Source organism: Bufo bufo, chromosome 4, assembly GCF_905171765.1.
Source record: "Bufo bufo chromosome 4, aBufBuf1.1, whole genome shotgun sequence".
Classification (NCBI taxonomy): domain Eukaryota; kingdom Metazoa; phylum Chordata; class Amphibia; order Anura; family Bufonidae; genus Bufo; species Bufo bufo.
This window is the reverse complement of record NC_053392.1, coordinates 294089419-294112679: the sequence shown is the minus strand read 5'-3', so window position 1 is coordinate 294112679 and position 23261 is coordinate 294089419.

The following is a 23261-nucleotide window of genomic DNA, read 5'->3' as shown; positions in this document are numbered from 1 at the left end:
GGCTTCACAAAGTCACAAAATGGGGTTTTTATGACTTTTTGAGCTTACTTTGGCACTCCAATTTTGAAATATGGGTGGGAAAGTGGGTCTAATTAGTTAATGAGATTCACTTCAGATTTAATACTGATGCATTTTTAAAACGTTGCGAAAAAGTCACAGTATCACTCCAGTAGGAGGGATGGAGTTCTAACCTGGACTAGACAAAACTGTTAGGTTTAAATATAAGACAAATTCAACACAAAACAATTGATAAATGTGGCATAAAGTACATCAACTCCGACTCAAGCAAAACTGCCTTAAAATATTACCCTCATGATAAATTCCACCCTGTGTCCTTCTCCTGACTTAGCTACAGAACAGCAAGAAGCACATGCACATGACCTCATACACTCAACAAGAAGTACTGGGAGAGGGGCAGGGCTTAACTGTCATTTCGGTTAAAAGTGTATTCTATCAAAGCTGTAACTGAGAGTTACTAAGGAGAGTCTGGCTTCAGTCTTCAGCGTTTTACCAAGCACTTAAGATGCCTGTGTGTAACAAAACTCTCCTTTATAAAAGAACAATTAAAATAATGGAAGAGGCATTTCCAGAAATGACACCACTTAACGGCCTATACTGACTACCATTTTCTGGATTTTTGTATACATTGGAGTGGGGAGCTGGATTTATCTTGGTAGAGTTTGTATTCTGCAGTCTATTTCAGTTCCACATGGTTGTAACCCAGCCTTGCCAGGATCCTGAAAGGCAAATCTGCCTAGCTTTGACATTCACAAGAGGGATTCATTTAGGTAGACTTAGTATTTAGAAGTCCCTATTAGAGCTCCACATAATGTGTCACCCAGCTTTCCTGGGATACTGAATGACAAATGTGTCTAGCTATGCTATTGCATGGGGGATTTGTGAAGGGGATTCTTACTCAGCTTTACCAGTGTCCTGGCTAGTAAAACCAGCTAGGCATTTTACAATATAGGAGATTTAGCAATTTATAAATAGACTGATATGGCATTCTGCAGTCTGGGAAAGCTGAGTAACAATCTCTATGGGGTGGTGATGGGGGCATACTGGTTAAATAAAATACACACAATGCCACTCTAATATGTTATGTGAATTTATCATATAATACCAGGGCAAAATATTCTGTTGTCACTGATGCAGCTCTACAGTCTTGTCACCCAGCGTTGAACTTACTGTATGTTAAACTGTTTTGAAATATAATAAAGTCTCTAAAATAATGTTATTAGCTGTTTTGCCTAATTTTCTCTAACAAAAAATAATGGCCATGTTGCTCCCCCTGGGTAATCTTTAGCCTGCATTTCCACAGTTACAACCTGTAGTCTCTTGTCATTTGCTGGTCAAGCATGCTATGTCTTTTCCTCTTCTCCTTGATGTTTTCTTTGTAAGCTGAGATGAACACGCTCCTGCCAGGGAATTGGGCATCATGAAGCTTTGCTAGGAGCCAGTGATAGAGAAGAGACTCATGAATGTGTGCAAGGACAGAGTGGCACTGCTGGGGATTATGGGAAATGTAGTTTAAAGCGTAACTCAGTTTTCAAAAAAAAAAAGTTTGTATAATGGCTGTGGTTGTTTGTAAAATCATAACTGTGAAGGAACTTTTGTTTTGTGGGCTTCCCTAAAGTCTCTTTCAGCTATTTTATTCTCTGTTTCAGCTGCATTGCTAGATGCATTTCACTCGGAAGCAGTGGGTGTCTCCCTTCTGTTGATTCTACCAGTACTGTATGCAGTGACTGCGCTTCCCTTACTTCCCACTATGTTTGTTTTCTTCTAGGGAGTTCAAAAAGCAGGTAAGATCAGACTTACAGACAAACAGGAGCTTCTCAGCTTTTCAGAAGCAGCCTGGAAGCAGTTCTTTTATCAGGCTCAGGATGTCAGCTAGCTCTGACATGCCCGCACTTCCTCTCAGGCCTCATTTGTGTCTCTGTTACTAGGGACAACTCTTGCCTTAAAACAGACAGTGGATTTCAAATTAAGTGGAAGTGAGACCTCTAGTGGCCATGACTTTACAGCTTTTTTTCTGGTGGATGCATGGATATTTTATAAATAAGTGATTTAGAAATTTTCTAGTTACACTATTCTATTTTAAAATAAATTTTGTGAAAGTACAGTGACTCTTTAAGAAGATTAATTCAGGTCACGTGTGACCACTGCTGTGGCCATGACACTCTACACTGGCAGCAAAGTGGGAGTTGACTTATTGAATAGAATGGTAACAGGTAATCGGAAGGTGCAAACCGTCAGGTTTGTGATTGTACAGTATGAAATGTGGATAGTGTTTTTATTTATTTATTTATTTTTTAAATAAAGTTAAGTGACTGGAATACTCCTTTAAATATTTAGTAAACTTTTATTGGTATTGATGACTTCAGGATATGTAAGAAAAATTCAAACTGTCAGACTATTTTTTTTTTTTCTCAGAATGGAGTAACCAAGTAAAAACCATTTAAAAAAAATAAAAAAATCTAAATTATTGATGTAAAGTAAAATATTATAATCTGAATATAACACTCAGCAATACATAGTAGATTAATTATAATATCATGATGCTATGTTGAAAGCTCTCTCCAAATAGAAGAAAGCATAGGAAATCACTAAAAAGAATTCTGTAAAAATTAAGTCTTTTTACCAGTGAGTGAAATTAGAATAAATATAGAACAGTGCAAATTGATTGACATGCAAATAAAATAATATCATTAAAATAGCCTTACATTAATACATTTTACTCATTATTGATCATGATCTGATCTACAAACACCATATCACGTATCACTTTTCACATACCGTCTATACCCAAGGATTGCCAGTAAATCATAGGAATCATCCAAAGTGGAATTTATTTATCAATAGATTTCTGAAAACTGCTTCTGTTCACTGAGTTGTCATTTTCTGAATGTCAAAATCATAAGTGCTGTTGAAGAGAGGACCGAAGCACAAAGAGCCATTCACTGGGAGCACATGGGAAGGAAATGCTTGCAAGGCCAAACGTTAGTATAGTGTTTCCTTTAGAGGTGCCTGAAGCTTTTTAAGAAAGGCAGGTTTATGCTGCTATAAGAGTGTTATATTTGTCATTTAGGGGCACAACACATTAGCAGCTTTGAACTTCACAGATACTTCAAATATTTCTATAAACGGATAACTGAAAGGAAGAATTAAATATTTACCTTTAAAATATTCTTCATCTGTCGGCTATCTAAGACGCATAAAGAGTAGACTTGTTAAAATAGGCCACTCTTCAAATTGAAAAGCAATCTGTCCATGAGATTGAATGAACAAGTGAAACAAGATACACATTCAGGTGCAGATTCATTGAGCAAAAAATGACTTCAGAGAAAGTTTGAACTTTATTTTCACTGGACGTGTTCATGATTACTGCATGCTCAGTTAATTTAGTTACAGCAGCTAGGGAATATTTCACTGCGGATATTTGGACTTCCTTCTGCCATGCAGTAGAGGAGAGTCATTGGATGCTGAATAAAATATCTACAAATGTAAGGCCTAAGACTTTTTTTTACATTTATAATTATTGTTTAACCCATATGATCCCAGTGCTGCAGGCGGTAAATTAAGTCCCAGTTCCCTACATGTATGGCACTCTGGTCGGTTAGGTTCCGAAGCTGAACCTCTTGAAAAAAATCCCTGGGTGTTGTAGTTTCCAAGATGGTGTCACTTCTACTGTAGAGATATGGTAGGGTGTCTTCAAATGCAACATTGGACCTGAAAATTATTTCAGTGAAATCTCTCCTCCAAAAGCCATATTGTGCTCTTTCCCTTCTGAGTTTTGCTGTGTGCTATAAATTAGTTTACGATCACATATCTGGTGTTTCTGTATTCAGGAGAAAAATGGGGAAACACATTGTGGGGTGCATTTTCTCCTGTTACCCTTTTTCTTGTAAAATATTTCATTTTTCATTTTTACAGCCAAGTGTTTCCAAATTCCCTGAAATACCTGTGTCACCAAAATGCTCTCTGCACCCCTTGAATAATACCTTGGGGGGTGTAGTTTCCAAAATGGGGTCATTTTTTGGGGGCTTCCACTGCAGGGGTACCTCATGGTGCCTTCAAATGCGACATGGCACCTGAAAATAATTCCAGTGAAATCTGCCCTCCAAAAGCCATATGGTGCGCCTTCCCTTCTGAGCTTTCCTGTGCCCACACAGCAGTTTATGACCACATATGGGGTGTTGCCACATTCAGGACAAAATGGGTAACAAATTGTGGGGTGCATTTTCTACTGTTACCCCCTGTGAAAATGAAAAATTTGGGCCTAAAGCAACATTTTCTTGTAAAATATGTAATTTTTTATTTTCAAAGCTGAGTGTTTCCAAAGTCTATATATCTACCTGTTGGCCAAAGTGCTCGCTTCACTCCTTGAAAAAGGTATTGGAGGGATGTAAATTCCAAAATGTGGTCGCAGGTTATGTGCTTCCAAAACCTTTCCTCCAAAAACCATATGGTACTCCTTCCCTTTTGAGCTTTGCCGTCTGCCCATACAGCAGTTTCTGACCACATATGGGGTGTTTCTTTAAACTGCAGGTTTAGGGTAATAAATATTGAGCTGTGTTACTGATAGAAATTGATTAAAATGGAAAATCGGCAAAAGAAAATGACATTTTTAAATGTCACCTCCATTTTCCTTTCACTTAAAGGGTTAACAACATTTGTAGAATCAGTTTTGAATTATTTTTATTTTCAAAAATGGGGTCAATTATGGGTGGTTTCAATTATATAAGCCCCTCAAAGTCACTTCCTAACTGAACTGGTTCTTTAAAACGTGGATTTTGGAAATTTTCTTAAAAATAAAAATTGCATCTAAAATTAAAAATTGCTTCTAAAATTTTAAGCTATCTAATGTCTTAAAAAAATAACATTTACAAAATGATGCCAAAATAAAGTAGACGTATGGGGAACGTTAAGTAATAACTATTTTTTGAGGTGTCACTATCCGTTTAAAGGCAGAGAAATTAAAATAAAATTTTTCTCTAAATTTGGGATTTTTTTTATAGATAAAGGTAAAACATATTGACTCAAATTTACCACTAACATGAAGTACGTGTCACAAGAAAATAATCTCATGATGACTTGGATAAGTAAAAGCATTCCAGAGTTGTTACCGAATAAAGTGGCATGTGTCAAATTTGCAAAAAAAATTGGCCTAGGAATTAACGTGAAAAGTCACTTGGTACTGAAGGGGTTAAACAGGTTGGAAAGTATAATATTTGCAGCAGTAATAATAAAAATGGTGCATGTCCTTTGCTGATCTTTTCTCTGAAAACTTAAATTGAATCTCCACCTCTTAACACAATGTTAAAGGGTTTTCTGAGACCTTCAATATTTAGGTAAAGGTGTAGAGTGTTCTAAAATATCAAAAGAAACCTTACTTTCCTATCCAATCCCCTTTTGTTCCATCACAGCCCCTTCATTGTTTGGCACTATTCTCTATTTCTGACGCTGCAGCAATGACATTCTCCAACTACCCCACATGATTACTGTAGCCAGTCACTGGCCTCTGTGGTCACATAATTGTTGCAGTCATACCCATGCTGTAGCAATGATGTCTTCAACTACCCCACCTGATGCTGAGACCAATGATTGGCTGCAGCAATCATGTGGGGTAGTCGGGGTCATGATAACTGCAGCACCAGAAACAAAGACCGTCAGAGAGCACTAGATAGGCAGCACTGTAACTACAGTGAATCAGACACGTGAGTAAGGTTTCTTCTGTTATCTTATAACAATTCTTACTTTGCTAGGAAAACCCCTTTACAGTATGGATGAACGAATCAACTTTGGATGAAGCATCCAAAGTCGATTCGCATAAAACTCAGATGAGCCAAAGTTATTACTTTGCGAAGTCTCTCGAGACTTCGGGTAATAGCTTCGGAAATAAATTTCTACTGTGAAAAACCTTGGTACCGAACTCAGGTTTGGTTCCAAGTGGTGGCTTGGAACCGGACCTGAGTTTGGTACCAAGGTTTTTTATAGTAAAAATTAATTTCCGAAGTTATTGCTCGAAGTCTAAATTTCAGTTTTACAATGAGAAATAATGACAAACATTTCTAATGCACATTTCTCACAGGGACCCAAAGCACAGGGATAGTTTGTCTCTGCAATTTTCCAGCAAGTTTATAATACTGCATGGGACAAGATGTGCTGTCTGTCTTGACGAATGGCAAGTGTTTCACGTGTATGTTGATTGTACTCTATTTCCATTTTCTACAATTTGGCAATACAGTGGAATACGACGTCCAGTGTTCTCGGTCTTTAGTAAGTGAGGCAATATAAAACTGAAGAGAAGGCTAATTGGAATACATCACAGACACTAGGCATCCAAAAAAGCACATAAGGTTTAGTACTTGGCTTAAGGTTTTCTAAATTTAAAACTTTCATAAAATGTTGACATTGAAGCCAAGGGATTTTTGGTCTTATTCATGACTATTCATATAATTAGTAACACACATAGACTGAGATTCAATGGAAGAAAAATTAAGATATTAAATTCATTCTGCATGTAAGAAATTTGCAAAGTAAACTTAAAGATTTCAACAAACTGAATATTTCTAAAAATAATAAACTTGATAAAATGATCACAGACTTAACTATAATTTGAATGTCTAATTCTCAAAAAAAGTTATCTTTCCTAACAATAATTCCTCTGTCACCTATAACAGCTTTAGCAGAGGGGTGTTTATTCAGACATAATCTAAACAGAAGCCAACACCTAGTTATTGACTACTCGTATAACCGGCCTCTCCAATATGTTGAGTAATAGTAGCAGTCTGGGAATTCTTTATAGTAGCCTGTGCAACTTTGACCGTAGAGACCTTTCATACTTAGATAAATAAACTCCAAGTCACTTATCACAGAGCAAAGTTTTGTTGAGGAGCATGGAAACCTATAGGAAATTATAAAACTGTGAGAGTAGGAACAGAGGAGAACACATGGAAAAGGACTAAATGAGGAATGATAATTTTACTATATAATTGCATGCTTTCTTCTAGTTCTGCTAGTTATTCTAGAGATAGCTGACACAGACCTTCTTAGGGGGAACACATTACACTATGAACTTTGACACTATGTTAAAAAAAATAAGACTATATTAATACCTCTATTTCCCAAGTGGAAAATGTTTTCACTTGCTGCACCAGTTTCTATTCCAGACTTTTGGGCCCTTTTACTTTTCATGTAATTTATAGTGTGTAACCGTTTTTTGTCATCAACAAAGTTAGTACTCAACGCAGCCCTTTGATGTCGAAAGAGTTCTGTAAGTTCAGCCATGGCAGTTTTCCATATTGTTGATTGTTGAAGATATACAAGAAACCAGCATTTTATATTTTTCCTGTTTATTTTACTGCTGTAATTGTGGTGAAATCACAAATTGTTGGGATTGTTAAAGAGGTTTTGCCAGGATTTCAACTTAATAATTAGAGACTGGAGGCAGCATTTCAGAGTTGCACAAAAGCAACTGTCTTTTATTCCAGATGGAACGTTTCGACTGGTATACTGTAGCCTTTTTCAAGCTTTGATTGTTTACTTATCTGTCGGAATGCTGTTCACCCTATACAAGATTACCACCTATTCCCTATAAACAGGATAGGGAGGCCCAACCTCCATAGATCACCAGAATGGAAAACTGTCTTCATCCCCTCCTCTTCTGAATAAAATAGCAGTCAGGTATGTGTGCTGCCACTCTATTAATCTCTATGGAACTGGTTGAGATATCCTACCACAATCTTTTTAAAGAGTTTATCCAAGACTATTAAATGCCCCCCATATGCCCGAGCCCCTCACAATGAATATACTTACCTGGCTTTCTGCTCCCTGTACCACTCTTGGCCAGTGGCAGACGGGGACTAGCCTCCCTAGCATCGCGGGTGACGCTATGGAGACTCGTCCCCATCCCCGCCTGCCATTGGCTGCTCCCCCCGACACCGGATGTTTTCATCCGCACAAGGGGAGAAGCAGCTGAGGTGGTGCAGGGACCAGGAGTGGCGCAGGGAGTGGGGAACCAGGTAAGTATATTCATTGTGAGGGACCTGAGCATATAGGGGCATTTAATAGTCTTGGATAACCCCTTTAAGTTACACACATCACAAATTGTTGTAAGTTAACAAAAATGCTACTTTATACTTTATTGATCCTTAGAATATACTATTCATTGTTACTAGTTTCCTTATTGCTTTTCTCGCATTCTTCTTTCAGCTTCTGTATTCTTGAACTTGCTGTTTCTAGATCACTGTAACAATTGTTGTACTTTCTTCTTTGATTTTCCTATACTTTGCCAGGGTTAAATACGGACTACTTTGTTTCCTAGAGATTACTGATTAACCTGTTTACAAGCACATGCCATACATGTACAGCACATGGTCCAGGGCTTTAATCCGTTAGTTTAACCCCTTAGCGACCACAAATTTGCCTTTTTACGGAAGTCACTAAGAGGCCTTGGGGTGGCTTGCTGCCTTTATATTGCTATGTGCAGCTGACAGTGGGGGCTAAGCTTTTGCATGAGAGGTATGCTTCTGCTCTAATGGCCCCAATCAGGATAAGCGCCAAACCGGGCCATTTAAGCCCCTAGATGCCACAGTCAATAGTGACATCTAAGAGGTAACAGAAGGAGCAGACTCCCTCTGTCTTCCATTGGCATCCCACAAATGAGATTGCAGGGTGTCATTGTCTATGCACGGCAGCCTGGGACCTAATGAAGGCTCCAGGCCTGCCTACAGTGTTTCCTATAAGGCTCCACCTCTCTTCTACACCTTGATATTAACTGTCAGTATAGCACTGACAGTATAATATATTGTGTAGCAAAAGCTATAGTGATCAAAAGTTCACCTGTTACAGTCCCCTTGTGGGAGTAGTAATTATTTTTTTAAGTATTTGGTATCTCGGTAATCATACTGACCTAGAGACTAAAGTTATCATGTTATTATGTTATTTATTAAAGAACACTGCAAAGTTTATAACGTAAAAATGAAGTAGCAGTATTTTTGTGTTTTCCACCCCACAAGAAAGACTTCTGCATTCTCTTTTCAGGCAATGCGGCTTCCGCTATTTGTCCTGGTGATGACGTGATCGGTAAGTGTTGACCATCTCTGACTGTGTAAAATTCTACAGAGGGCTGTTATCCCCTGTAACTGGGACTCTTTTGGATGCCTCAGTTACAATGGAGAAATGCAAAATGAAAAAAAGTTTAAATTTAAGTAAATATATATAGTAAAAAAACACCCAAATAAAAACATTGTCATTGCTGCCTGATTCTCAGTGAAATACAGATGACTCATGAAGTATTTAAAATGAACACACAGACTAAACACGAATCCTTCATGGACATCTTTAAGGATTACACACTGACAATGAAATCACGGAGATGCTATATTTCCTTATGGAGAGCGCCTAAACATCGTAAGGAGTCTTATAGGCCAGGTAACACTCCTCCGGAATGAGGGTATGCAAACAAGCTCTGCCTTTAATGCCACCAGATGTAAGCTATATTATAAGTCAATGTTCAACTTTTAAAACAGGCCTTGAGACATGACTTGGAGAAAAATTAAGCCAGTACTTCATCTGTAGACAGCTGTTTTGGGTCGATTGTTTCTCATCAGTGCAGAGCAGAAAGTAATAGGTGAAAGACCTAGGTCAGAATGAAGGGGATACTATATCTCCTTATCGAGAGCACCTAAATGACATGAGGAGTCTTATGGGCCAGGAAACACTCCTCTGGAATTCTGGAAAGAGGGTATGCCTGGCCCATATGAATCCTTGTGTCATTTAGGTCCTCTTCATAAGATATAGTATCCCCCGAATTCTGATCTAGGCCTCTCACCCAGTTAAGCCAGTACTCTCTGGTCTGCATGAGGAGCAATCACCCCAAACAGCTGTTCACAGATGAGGTGCTGGCTTAATTATTATCCAAGTCATGTCTCAAGGCCTGTTTAGAAGGTTGAACGTTGACTTATAATATAGCTACCTTACATCTGGTGGCATTAGAGGGAGAGCTCGGTTGCTTACCCTCTTCCCATGTCATCACGGACGTGTGAAAGAGGCCTCAGATATGGCAGTGGTTGACCCGTATAAACTTATTTGCCCATATGCTACCTGGAGAGGATTGTGCCCTGGCAGAAAATGAGAAATTATGTAAAATTGTTGTGAAATATAAAGGTTTGCTTGCAGAGGTTTAAACCTTTACAGTCCTGACATTTTGATGACCTTTGAAGGTATCTTAAAGCTCTTTAACACAGGCCGACTGACCAGACAATTATTGCATGACTATGAGCAGAGATGAGAGCTGCATTTACATACAATATTCATCTCTGTTGTATGGGAATGAGCGATTGTTGCTGCGATTGATCAGCCCCATACACAGTCACTGTTTGTGTTTACATAGGGCGATCTGCTGCACAGAAACAATGATTTTGATACCACGTCAATGATGCTTTCACCTAATGAATGAGCGTTTTCTTGTTCATTGGGTGATTGGTGGAATATTTACACTGGGAGATTATCGAAAATGAGCAAATGTACAAACCCTTCAGAATAATTGGCCCATGTAAAAGGACCCTTATACTTGCACTGCTAATTAAAATCTAATGCCAATGTTTTGCTGCAGAGAAACTCATATGTCAATGAAATATGAAGTATTATTGCATGTGGAAGTAAAGTAAATATTTATTATTAATATTAATATTATTAATTTAATATTTAGTAAATATTTAATATTCTCTAGTATAAAAATTGATTTCATGATGGCTGACCCAAAATAAATGAAATTATTTAAAAACTATATTATTTCAAAAAGTGAGATAAAGATTAAGTATGATAGAACTCATGAACAGAGACAAATTCATAAATAGAGATGAGCGAATGGATTTAAAATAAATCAGGTTCAAGCTGAGTTTTGTAAAAGGGAGAGAGAAAAGAAAGATAAAAACAAATTCTGGAAAAAAGTTAAAAAAAGAGAAACAATATAAGTCCTAGGTGGCACAAATTTTTCAAGCCAATTGGAGCACTTTCAATTCAGGTAAAAATGATTCAGACCTGAATTAAATCACTAACTTTGGTCAAATTGAACCTGAATTGAATTTTGAGCAATTCTTCATCTCTAATTATTAAGTTGTGCTCTGTGACTGAAAATATTTCATCTGTTCATTCATCCAGCTTATTCAGTGCATGGGGATAAAGGCAAAGGAATTCTCTACTATTTTACTATGTATACGTTTGACATTTCCATAGAGACTCAAACACCTTTCAGTCAACACATTTGCCAAATGTAAAGAAACAGGAAAATATTTCAAGTAAATGCTTTTCACATGAGTCATCATGTTGGATAGTGAAGTACAGTAGTGGACTTCTTTCTTGGAAAAATCTCGAAAATACACAAACCCGGCAACATACGCCACAAAGCCAAATAACCAATACTTACGGTAATTTTGGCAAGAATCATATGTATTCATTAAAAGTTATTATTGCACTTTTTATGTAGAAAGGATGCAATTACATTATATTTAAAGGTATACATAACTAGCAACTATCATGAGATCAGTCATATTCATAGGCGTCGCTACAGGGGGGCAAGGGGGGGGGGGCAATTGCCCCCCTTGGTTTATCCTTGCCCCCCGCGTGCCCCCTCGCTGACAGTGGCATAGCTTGGGGGTGGGGGGGGGCAGGGTCAGTGCTCCCTGTAAACTGCGAGGGTGCGCGGCCGTGCGGCTTACTTACTGCGTCCGCTCAGGGCCTCTGCAGGCCGGCTGACAGCCACAGCCCGGACTTCATGTAATGGTGTGTGCCTGTTCCGTAAAGCCCATCCCGGCAATGCACACCATTTTCACTGTGTGCATTTCTGTGGTGGGCTCGGAACAGGCCCCCACCATACTGCCCACAGCGTCCTGACGTTACCCAGTATCAGGACGTTCCTCTGCGGCGCTCCCGTTGGCCCTGCCTCCTTCCTCATGTTGCGCAGCTACTGGAATAGGAGAACATGTGCAGTACGGTAAAAGAGGAGAAAAGAAGAGGGACGGCATCTTCTTGGACCTAGCCCCCTCCAAAGTGTTGAAGTGGCATGTGAGATCCCCAAGGGGCAAGCCAAGTAATTGTATTTTTTCATGGGGAGTATGTATAGACTGCGCCGCACAATATACAGTATAACTCTACACTGTGTAGGGGTTATACTGTATATTGTACAGCATGGCGCAGGGGTTATATTGTCTGGCATGGTGTAACCTCCATGCATTTGCTGTACAATATTCATTATATTTCATACACCATGCCATACAATATGCTGGTGAAACTGGAAAAATTTGAATATCGTGCAAAAGTCCATTTATTTCAGTAATGCAACTTAAAAGGAATTGCATTAATGCAGCTTAAAATTAGAATTTTTTTAAAAGGTTTAATATTCTGGGCTCAAAGTGTCACACTCTAGTCAGTTAATTAGTCAATACGTCCTGAGCAAAGGATACCTGAGATTGTGACTTTGGGCTTTCATAAGCTATAAGCCATAATCATCCAAATTATAACAAATAAAGGCTTGAAATATCTCGCTTTGCATGTAATGAGTCTTTCTCATATCTTAGTTTCACCTTTTAAATTGCATTACTAAAATAAATTAACTTTGCACGATATTCAAATTTTTCGAGTTTCATCTGTACATTATAATCCCTGCAACATGCTATACAATGTACATTATATTTCATATACCATGCTATACAATATACATTATATTTCATACACCATGCTGTACAATAAACAGTATAACACCTACACCATGCTGAACAGTATACATTGTAATCCATACACCATGCCGTACAATATTCATTATAATCCCTGTACCATGCCGTGCAATATATAGCATAACCCCACAGTGTAGGTGTTATACTGTATATTGTACGACATGGTGTATGAGATATAATGTACATTGTATAGCATGGTGCAGAGATTATAATGTATATTGTATGGCATAGTGCAGGGATTATAATGTATATTGTATAGCATGGTGCATGGATTATAATGTATATTGTATGGCATGGTGTAGGGCAGGAGCGTTGCTAGGGCCACTGTGTTGAAATTGCACATTAAAGGTATGCTTAAAGGAGTGTTCTGGTTTACGCAAATGAAGTGCAATACTGCAGTCATTATGTAATACAACATTCGGTAACTTTCCAATATCTGTTATGTTTCATTTCCTCACCACTGCAGAAATCTTTGCTTGGGCTCTTTAATATTGATGGGAGTGGACCCTGAGCCACCCCACAGATCATCCCCCCACCCCCCTTGTACTTGTTCCGCTGATCCGCTACTTGAGGGCTGCACGGGCATGAGTTCAGTCACTTAGGTGCGCAATCCCGTCCTGCGGGATAACACGCCGCATGACGGAGTTGCACAACGAAGTGACTGAACTCATGCCCGCGCAACCTGCAAGTAGTGGATCAGCGGGACAAGTACAAGGGGTGGGGGTTGATCTGTGGTGGGTTGCCCAGGTCCAATTAATATCAAAGGGCCCTGGAATAGCCAAATAAACAAAAAAGAAATGCTACCAGCATAACATTTGGAACACTGGACAAGACATCTGGGGCTCAAGCCCGGAATGTTTTGACCTAATGATGCCCCTGGTGCAGGGATTATACTGTATATTATTGTAAAACGAGGCAATCATATATGGAAAGGATGGGGGCCATGGACTGGGGGTACTATGGGGGTGGGGGACATTATACAAAGGAGGCAATCATATATGAAAAGGATGGGGGCCATTATTACAATAATAATACAGAGGGGGGCCATAATTATTACAATAATACAGAGGGGCCATTATATTTTAAAATAATACAGAGGGCATTATATGGGGACAACGGGGGGGAGGTTAGGTCTTTTATCTAGTGGCACTACAGAGAGTCATTGTAACTATATGGTTATTACTGTTCGGGTGACCCTTCACTATGTGTTGAGACACAATTAAATTTTTATTTTCAAATGGTCAGTAAGACCAATGGTTGTCTCTAGGTTAACACGTGTGATAATATTCTAAATTAATACGTAACGTTTATTATCATATATAAATAAAAGTTCACACTGGAGCAGGGCAAACAGCAGCACCTCCACACCTATCTAAAGACGCCATTATCATTAGTTACAACAAATAACAATTATTATTTATATAGCAGGCAGAGCTGAGAATTTTAAATGTGAGTCCAGTGTGAACTTTTATTTATATATGATAATAAACGTTACGTATTAATTTAGAATATTATCACACGTGTTAACCTAGAGACAACCATTGGTCTTACTGACCATTTGAAAATAAAAATTGTAACTATATGGGGCACTGCAGCGGGTATTTATAAATACTTGAACCACTATAGCAGGTATTACTACTGCAGACAGTATAGGGGACTTTATTACTACTGCATGCTCTTATAGAGGTATCTTATAGAGGGGTCTTGTTACTGCTGGGGGCATTATTATTGAGCACATATTAATGAGGATACTATTGGAGGTACTGTTGGGCAGTGTTCCTCAACTCCAGTCCTCAGGGCCCACCTGCCGGAACCCTGCTATATGGAACACTATTACCATTAAGGACAGTTTGTGAGCATATTATTATGGGGGACTATTTGAATGGAACTAGCTCAGTATTGGAGGTAGCAGGATGACAGTGTTTAGACACCAGGAAGGGGAGGATCATAGTAAAGTGTGGAATCTAAAAAAAAATTCTGTGAAACTCTGCAGATATGAGACACGGCTTAAAGAAGGTGTCATGGCGGTCTTATCTCCGAATGAAGACATTGAGGAAAGTCTACATGACAGGAGAGGTCACTGGATGTAAGAGGTATGTGCTGCTGTATTCTCCTGTATATTTCAATGTATGTAATGTCCATCCAAATATCTGTTTCACAGAAGGGTAGGGGGGGAGGCGGTATATAGAATTTGGCCCACACTGCCTCAACACACTGCCTCAGCCCAGCCCCAGACTTCAGGTCACACTGTGTGTTCTGAATTCTGGGGCCTCACACCTATCTACTACATTATCTGTACTCAGAGAGTTATGACTTTGTTATCTGTGGTGTTACATAGAAATGCAAGTGACATCTACTACATTATCTGTAAAAGGGGCATGGCCACAGGTGTGGGGGGGTGCGCAATACTTGGCTTGCCCCGGGTGCTGGCAACCCACGCTACGCCACTGCCCGCTGTTTCCCCTTTAAAACGCTGGCCGTCGCCGCTAATACAGCGGCGATCTGTCAGTTTTGCCAAACTGAAAGTACTGCCCATGCTGCCCACCCGCTTCACTATGGGCTCCTCGGCAGTCGGCAGCCAAGCGAATCTTCCCCTGCCCACCTCAGCTGCTATTGGCTGGGAGGGAGAGGGCAGCACTGCTATTGGCTGCCTGTGTATTTCAGCCTAGCAGGGCCTGCAGAGGCAGAAAATAATGTGGCTTGGGGATTTAAGATCCGGAAACATCAGGTATCCCTGCATACCGCAATACTCTCGTATTTTGTAATATTATTTATATATACTGTAGGAAGGCACAAGGGTCCGTCATTGACGGAAGGTACGGGTCACCGAGGTTCCTGGTCTCAGTGAGATAATAACCGGTAATTTTCTGTGTCAGCGGCAGCTAGTGCTCGCTGACACTGTTCTACTTAGTGTGGCTGTAAAGCCAATCCGGGACGATTCTTATTGGGAGCAGCCAAAGAGCAGGGTGGGTGGCAGTTCTCCACGTCCAGGCCAGGTTTTGGGCTGGGGTTTAAAAACCCAAAGGTAGGGGGAGATTTTGGCAAGACTGGGGGTGAATGTGCTGGATCGGGCCCAGCGGGCGCATCAGTGGGAGTTCCACCCGGTTGAGACCGTGAGACCCCAGTATTATAACCTGCTCAACCTGTTGCAAAAGTGGCTGCAACCTGACGTGCTGAGCCCCACTGCTATGCTGGACCGGTTGCTAGCAGACAGGTTCTGGAGGGCTCTGCAACCCCCTCTTCAGCAATGGATTGGTCAGGTCTCTCCAGGTAATGCGCTGGAGATGGTCGACCTGGTGGAGCGCTATGAGGCTACCCGGAACTTACAGAGGGGTTCTTTTGGGAAAGGGGCTCTCAAATCCCGTGTCCCTCCGCCCCGGACCCGGCGACTGGTGCCCACAAAACCTGCCCGGGATGAGGCCCCTGTGGACCCCGCTCCAATGGTCTGCTGGTGGTGTCGGGAGCCTGGCCATGTTCGAGCGGACTATCCACAGCAGGGGGAACCCATGGACACAAACTATGTCTTCCGTCAATCATTGTATGCCAAGAAACTGTGTGCCGTGGGTGCTCCGGAATCTCTGAACCACCTCTGCCAGGTGGAGGTGGGAGACACTCCAGCGGAGGCTCTGTTGGACTCAGGGAGTCTGGTGACCCTGGTAAGAGCTTCCCTGGTACGCTCCGCGGAATATACTTGCCGTAAAGTAGGGGTCATGTGTATACATGGGGACTTAAACGACTACCCTACTGCTATGGTGTCTCAGTCCACGGTTTCCCGGGGGTGGACCCACAAGGTGCTGTCGCCACCAACCTCCACTATGAACTTATAATAGGGAGAGACTTCCCGGGCTTCCCGGCACTGTTGCCGGCTATGAGAGTGACTGATACCCATGTGACAGTGATAACCCTAAAAGAGTGGCCCGGCTCAGGTGGGAGACCAGAACCCAGCGGTAGGGGTGACCACAACTTCGGTGGAAGAGGGGGAAACAACCCCGCTAAGTGTAATGGTGTAATGGTGGGAGACATGGAGGACTTGCCGCTGGGGCCTGAGCTCGCAGACCTCAATGTCTCCGGAAAAATTTTGGGTACAGCACAACACCGGGATCCAACCTTATCCCGAGCATGGGAAAATGTACTAATAATAGATGGTGAACCACAACAACCAGGGTCAGAGTCGGTGTTCCCCCGTTTTGTGGTTTATCAGGATATGTTGTATTGGGTAAATCAGCTACGAGGTGAGTCCATTGAACAGTTGGTGGTGCCCCAAGCGTATCGCAAACTCGTGTTACAATCAGATGTGTTCTCGGACCTCCCTGGACGCACTTCCGTAATCCAACAAGACATTGTTACTGCACCTCAGGCCAAAGTCCGGTTAAAGCCATACCGGGTGCACGAGGCTCCGCGAAAAGCCATCTCGGACAAAGTGCAGCTCATGCTGCGGCTAGACGTCATTGAGGAATCTAAAAGTGAGTGGGTCAGTCCTATAGTCTTGATTCCTAAGCCAGATGGGACGAAAGTTGAACGAAATATCTAAATTCGATGCATATCCCATGCCTCGGGTAGATGAACTAATTGAGAAGTTAGGCAAAGCCAGGTATTTTTCTGTTTTGGACCTCACCAAAGGGTACTGGCAGGTACCCTTGACGGAGGCTGACAAAGAGAAAACTGCCTTCATCACACCAGAGGGGCTGTACCAATATAAGGTGTTACCCTTTGGCCTGCATGGCGCCCCCGCCACTTTTCAGCGGCTAATGGATATTGCACTTGGTCCACATCGGCGGTACGCCTCGGCTTACCTGGACGATATTATCATTCACAGTACTGACTGGGAAAGTCACCTGCTCAAAGTACAGTCCATAGTGGACTCCCTTCAAAAGGTGGGACTAACAGCTAACCCAATAGGGTTAGAGGAGACTAAATACCTTGGGTATGTCATTGGGCGCGGAGTCATCAAACCCCAAGTAAACAAAATAGAGGCGATACGGAATTGGCCCCGACCTGCCACCTCTAGACAAGTAAAGTCGTTCCTGGGAATGGTGGGCTATTAGATGAGGTTCCTCCCCCATTTTGCCACTTTAGCGGCTCCGTTGACGGGGCTCTTAAAGGGACGGAAGTCCGTGATAGTCCGCTGCAATGACCAGGCGGAAGAGGCTTTCTCCGCTTTGAAGTCTGCCCTGTATGGGTCAACGGTTTTGGTACAGACCGATGCCTCCGAAGTAGGTGTCGGTGCGGTACTGTCTCAGGAAGTCAACAGGGAAAAGCATCCCGTTGTCTTCCTCAGCCGTACGCTCACTCCAGCGGAGACCCGGTATAGTATAGTGGAGAGAGAGTGCCTGGCCATCAAGTGGGCACTCAAGTCTCTCCGCTATTATCTGTTGGGGAGGAAGTTCCGTCTGGTGACCAACCACTCCCCTCTCAAGTGGATGAGCCAGGCCAAAGAGAGGAATGCTCGTGTCACCAGGTGGTTCTTGTGTTTTCAAAACTAAGTTTACAGTAGAACACAGGGCAGGCCGGTTACAGGGAAACGCGGATGCCCTGTCCTGACACTGTCTGGCATGTGTTCACCCCCTCAGGGATGAACAAAGGGGGGAGGTATGTAGGAAGGCGCAAGGGTCCGTCATTGACGGAAGGTACGTGTCACCGAGGTTCCTGGCCTCGGTGAGATAAGAACCGGTAATTTTCTGTGTCAGCGGCAGCTAGTGCTCGCTGACACTGTTCTACTTAGTGTGGCTGTAAAGCCAATCTGGGCTGGTCCTTATTGGGAGCAGCCAAAGAGCAGGGTGGGTGGCTGTTCCCCATGTCCAGGCCAGGTTTTGGGCTGGAGTTTAAAAACCCAGCTAGCAGCTCAGCTGGGTGTGGATTACCCTGCCTACCAGAGCAAATCCCTACAATACTTATTTCGTTTTTATCAGTAGTATGATTAAGTGCTAAACATTATTAGTGCTCCCCCAGTTTTGACTGTGGGATCTTATGTGCCCCCCCTATCTATTGTTTCTAGAGTCGCCACTGGTCATATTTATAGACATTTATGGGTCGTAAAATTCTATACAGCACTTTATAGTATAAGTAGTAAGCCTGAGGCAAATGGGGATACTTTTTAAGATACAGACTGGGTGCATATTTCTGAAATATCATTTTAATGGAATATGCTGGTTTCAACAAATAAATGTAACTTTTGGTATGATAAAATTTTAGCACTTTATCAGATGCCATGAGAACCCAAAACAAAAAGTGTATGACAACCAAACCTGAAGTCAGTAAAAATCGCTGAGAAATATGTCTGAATTCACATACCATGTGGGTAATCTATGCTGTAACATAAATCACAACGGCCCAGATTTACTAATGTGTCTATTCGAAAAATCTGTCTAGAAAGTGGTGCAATTTGGCGTATTTAGGGTTTCTATACTTTTTTCTGACATGCTTAGCAAATAGTGGGACTTGGTGAAAGAGGCAGAGATTTATTGTACAATGGGCAGAGCCTACAATGCGCTATTTTGCTCCACAATTCTGGAGAAAATTTTGCATCAAAATAAGCCAACCAATAGTTAGTATAGAGTCAGAGAAAAGTGTCTCTCCCTGCATCACATTTATCATCCAGCCTGAGCCATGATAACTCTGGAGCAGGTCTAGACAGCCGGTCTAAGCTTACACCATCTTTACGATTATTAAATCTGGGCCAATGTTCCCTTTTTGAAGCAACATTTATTATAAGATAAGGCATAAATGAGTACTAGTAGCTTGTTACAGAGAACTTGTCACCATGAAAGTCAGTGCAATTTGCAGGCAGTATGGTATACAGCAGGAGGAGCTGATTGATATAGACACATTTGAGTATAAGACGCACCCCAGGTTTATACAACAGAAAATTTCAAAAAAATATTTTCTAGTTATTAAACCTTTCTTCCCTGGCTTAATGAAGAGGAAGTGTCAAAATCACTAATTTTGGGATCTAGCATAGAGGAGTTTAAAAGTTTTGGTTAGCTTCTGTTAATCTTAGTGTCAGACCTTTGGAAATATCTGCTGACCATTGAAACAAATTAAATGTACCTATCAAAGTAAATGCGTCACCTGTGGTTGCTCTTTAGTGATCCGACATGCTTGTTCTGCTAGATTATTTTTTTTTTACTTTTCATGACATTACACAAATACATGCACACAGTTCTGCAGTACACATATTACATACACACACAGCTCTGATGCAAGCATAAATGAAATATATATATATATATATATATAGAAAACAAAAATCGGACTGCACTCCAAGCGACTCTTCAGAAAATGTATTTTATTCACCCATTTGGTGGCAAAAGCGACGTTTTGGCTCAAGCATGAGCCTTTCTCAAGCCTTGCCTTGGCTTGAGAAAGGCTCATGCTTGAGCCCAAATGTCGCTTTTGCCACCAAATGGGTGAATAAAATACATTTTCTGAAGAGTCGCTTGGAGTGCAGTCCGATTTTTGTTTTCTATAAGTGGGTAAGCACCTTTTACCGTACTTGGACATTGCACCCGTCTATTTTTCCATACCTCTCAGGGTGGTGCTGCCAGTGGTTTTTTTTCTGCATTTTTTTTTCTATATATATATATATATATATATATATATATATATATATATATACACTGTATATTAAAAGGGATCGCTCTCTCTCAGGGGGTCGCAATCACAGACTTCTTCTCACCTTTATTGTGCTTTATTGTGGCACTTCAGCACCCGCACAAACATAAGCAAACATAAGCATCAAAAATAAACACCTGCCCATCTGGGCTCTAACTAATACACAGTACTTTTCCCTGACTCACCTCTAAGCACAGGTTATTCACAGGGTCTCAATGTCCAGGCCTTAGCAGGTCCGCTCACCGAACACATTTCCAGACAGGGAAGAGATCGGGCTACACATAGCCACGTGGCCCCTCAGCCCTCCTGGCTGAGACCACCCAGAGCCTCTGTAGGCCTCTGTTTCCAAGTCTTCTCTCCCCAGACTGACACACATAGGGTTGGTTTTATCCCTCCTTGATTACAGCAGGCCTCATCTGCGATCACCTCTAGCAAAAGACAACACATGTACTGGAAGGGTGTGGACTGGCAGATCCCACTACTAAACCTGTCCCCAGTAGAAATGAAATCCATCCCAGAACAAAATGTAGACAAAACTCTCAGCAAACTACGCTTTTTCTGAAACCCCTGCAGCTTTCTGGATTTTATTTATCTCACTGAGCTGAGGTATCTGGGTGGGATATACAAGCCAGCACTTATACTGTACATATCACCACAATATATGCGCAAACATACAGCTTTGCTGCATACACAGCTGAAAAACACAGCACTGCTACATACACACCTGACATGTAAGCCAAGAAAAGAGAAGTACATGCATAGCATGCTCTCTCCTCACTATACGAGATGGGCTCCTTAGAAGTCTATGGGACCTTTCTTGACTCTATCTTCTACGCTCTAAGGATCAGTAGGGTTCCAAGCGCTGATATGTCTCTGTAACATATCAAAAGTTTTTGGAAAAGTTAGAAACCCTTTAAATATTACTCTCATGATAAATTCTCTTCATGTTCTGTACATAATTTTACACTTATTCATTCTTGATTTGAATGAATTTTGCCTTTTTTAAATCTGCTGTAAGGCTCCATAATTCAACATGACTGCATGCTTGATGGTTTATTCTTGCTTTTGGCGTATATAAAACAAAATATCAAATGTCATGTATACAGGATGAAGATCCAACTAATAGTCGGACATAATACAGAAAGCCAAGAAGCAGGTTGGACAGCTTAAACAGCTAAACTTTGGAGAAAAGTATCCCAGACAGCAATTTGTAGGACGTCTGTTTATGTTACAGCTCTATGCAGGGGTAAATGTTGGTGCACAGAACACAAAAAGTTCACGGAACTTAATGGAAAGGATGAAATATTTGCTGATGACTGACTTCTGTTGTGTGTTGATGTGTTGCCATGGGAACAAAATAGTGCCCTTTTTTTTTTTCTTCTTGTTTCAATAAGGCCTATAGCTTGGAGTTAGTACAATTACTTCATGCAGTATGCTTTATCTATCAGCCAAGTTTCCTAAAGAAAAATTAGCTCGTGGCTCAAGGTGCAAATATTGGACCAGAATAAGAGTATTTTCTCCCTCATTAATATTTTTTTCTGCATGAGCCTCCAAGTTTTTTTTCGATTGTTTATTCATGCTTTCTAAAATACATGTAATACATGTGAGAACTTGGAAATATGGCTGATATAAACTTAATGAGTTCCAGTTTTCTGCGAATTGACTTTGATTGTATGGCTGGGACAAATCAAGAGGTAGCGGCAATGTTCTTCAGCTGTGATTGAAGTAGCTCCAGCTGAAATTATTATTATATCATATAAATCAATGTTGAGAAACTGAAGGGGAATCTGTTAACAGGAGCAGCTGTAATTAACCAAACGCAGTGACAAAAAGGCGTAGCTCGGCTGAAGCTACCTCAGTTGTGTTGAAATAACACTTTCAATGATTATGCAAATGAGTAGTTATGTGCACCGAGGGCGTTGCCACTACCCTTGGTGCAGGCAGAATCCACTTCTTCAGCAACCCAGTCCCTCACTCTGAAAACTGATTAACTGGACCAGGCATTAGATACTTCATGTTTCCTGGCACTGTCCTCAGAGGCAAGTGCCATGCAAGTGCATGTGCAGTAGACCTACTTTCATCCCGACAGAGACTTTCATCCCACAGATGCATAATTGCAAGAAAGGATAACAATAAACACTCCACAAATAAAAATATCTGGAGTAATGCACACTGTTATTTTAATAAAAATGTTGCTCTCCAGTGTAATATTCACCTTTTTTGCTCTTTTTACATTATCTGGAGGACTTCTGCTTTTCCTTTCTGTGGGGGAGCAGAAGCTCATCAAGCACCTGTATCTCCCAGCAGTCCATTACAACCTGCTCATGTTAACCCTTTTTCTCTTCTGCATAGAAAATACAGTAGTCGCTCACATATAGCCCTAGAGATACATATGGTATGTAGTGCCCTCACAATTATGTTCTACACTGTCTGGAGAGAGAAATATATATGTCTATGCATTTACAAGTAGGGATGAGTGAATAAAAGCTGTCCGAGCCACACAGGGCCGTCTTTAATATTGATTGGACCCTGGGCAAGAATTTACTTGGGCCCCCTGGATCCCGCCCCCCCCCCCCCCCCGCACTTTGCTGTACTTGCTATGCAGCAGCACTTACCTGTCACATCCAGGGCCTCCAGGTGACGTCTCCTCTCTGTCATCATCTTCTCTGTAGATCTTCTCTCTCATCATCTTCTCCACTCGGTCTGGACAACTTCTCTCAGCCGCCTCGTCTCTGCAGAGTGTGACACACAGACATCTTAGCTTCCTCACATTCTATCATTATCCCCCAACTGGAGTCCCCACAGTGTTATCCTGCTGCTTGCTGTGCCCCCCCCAGGGGTGTAGCTATAGGGGTGCAGAGGTAGCAGTCGCTACCGGGCCCAGAAGCATGAAGGGGCCCAAAGACACTTGTG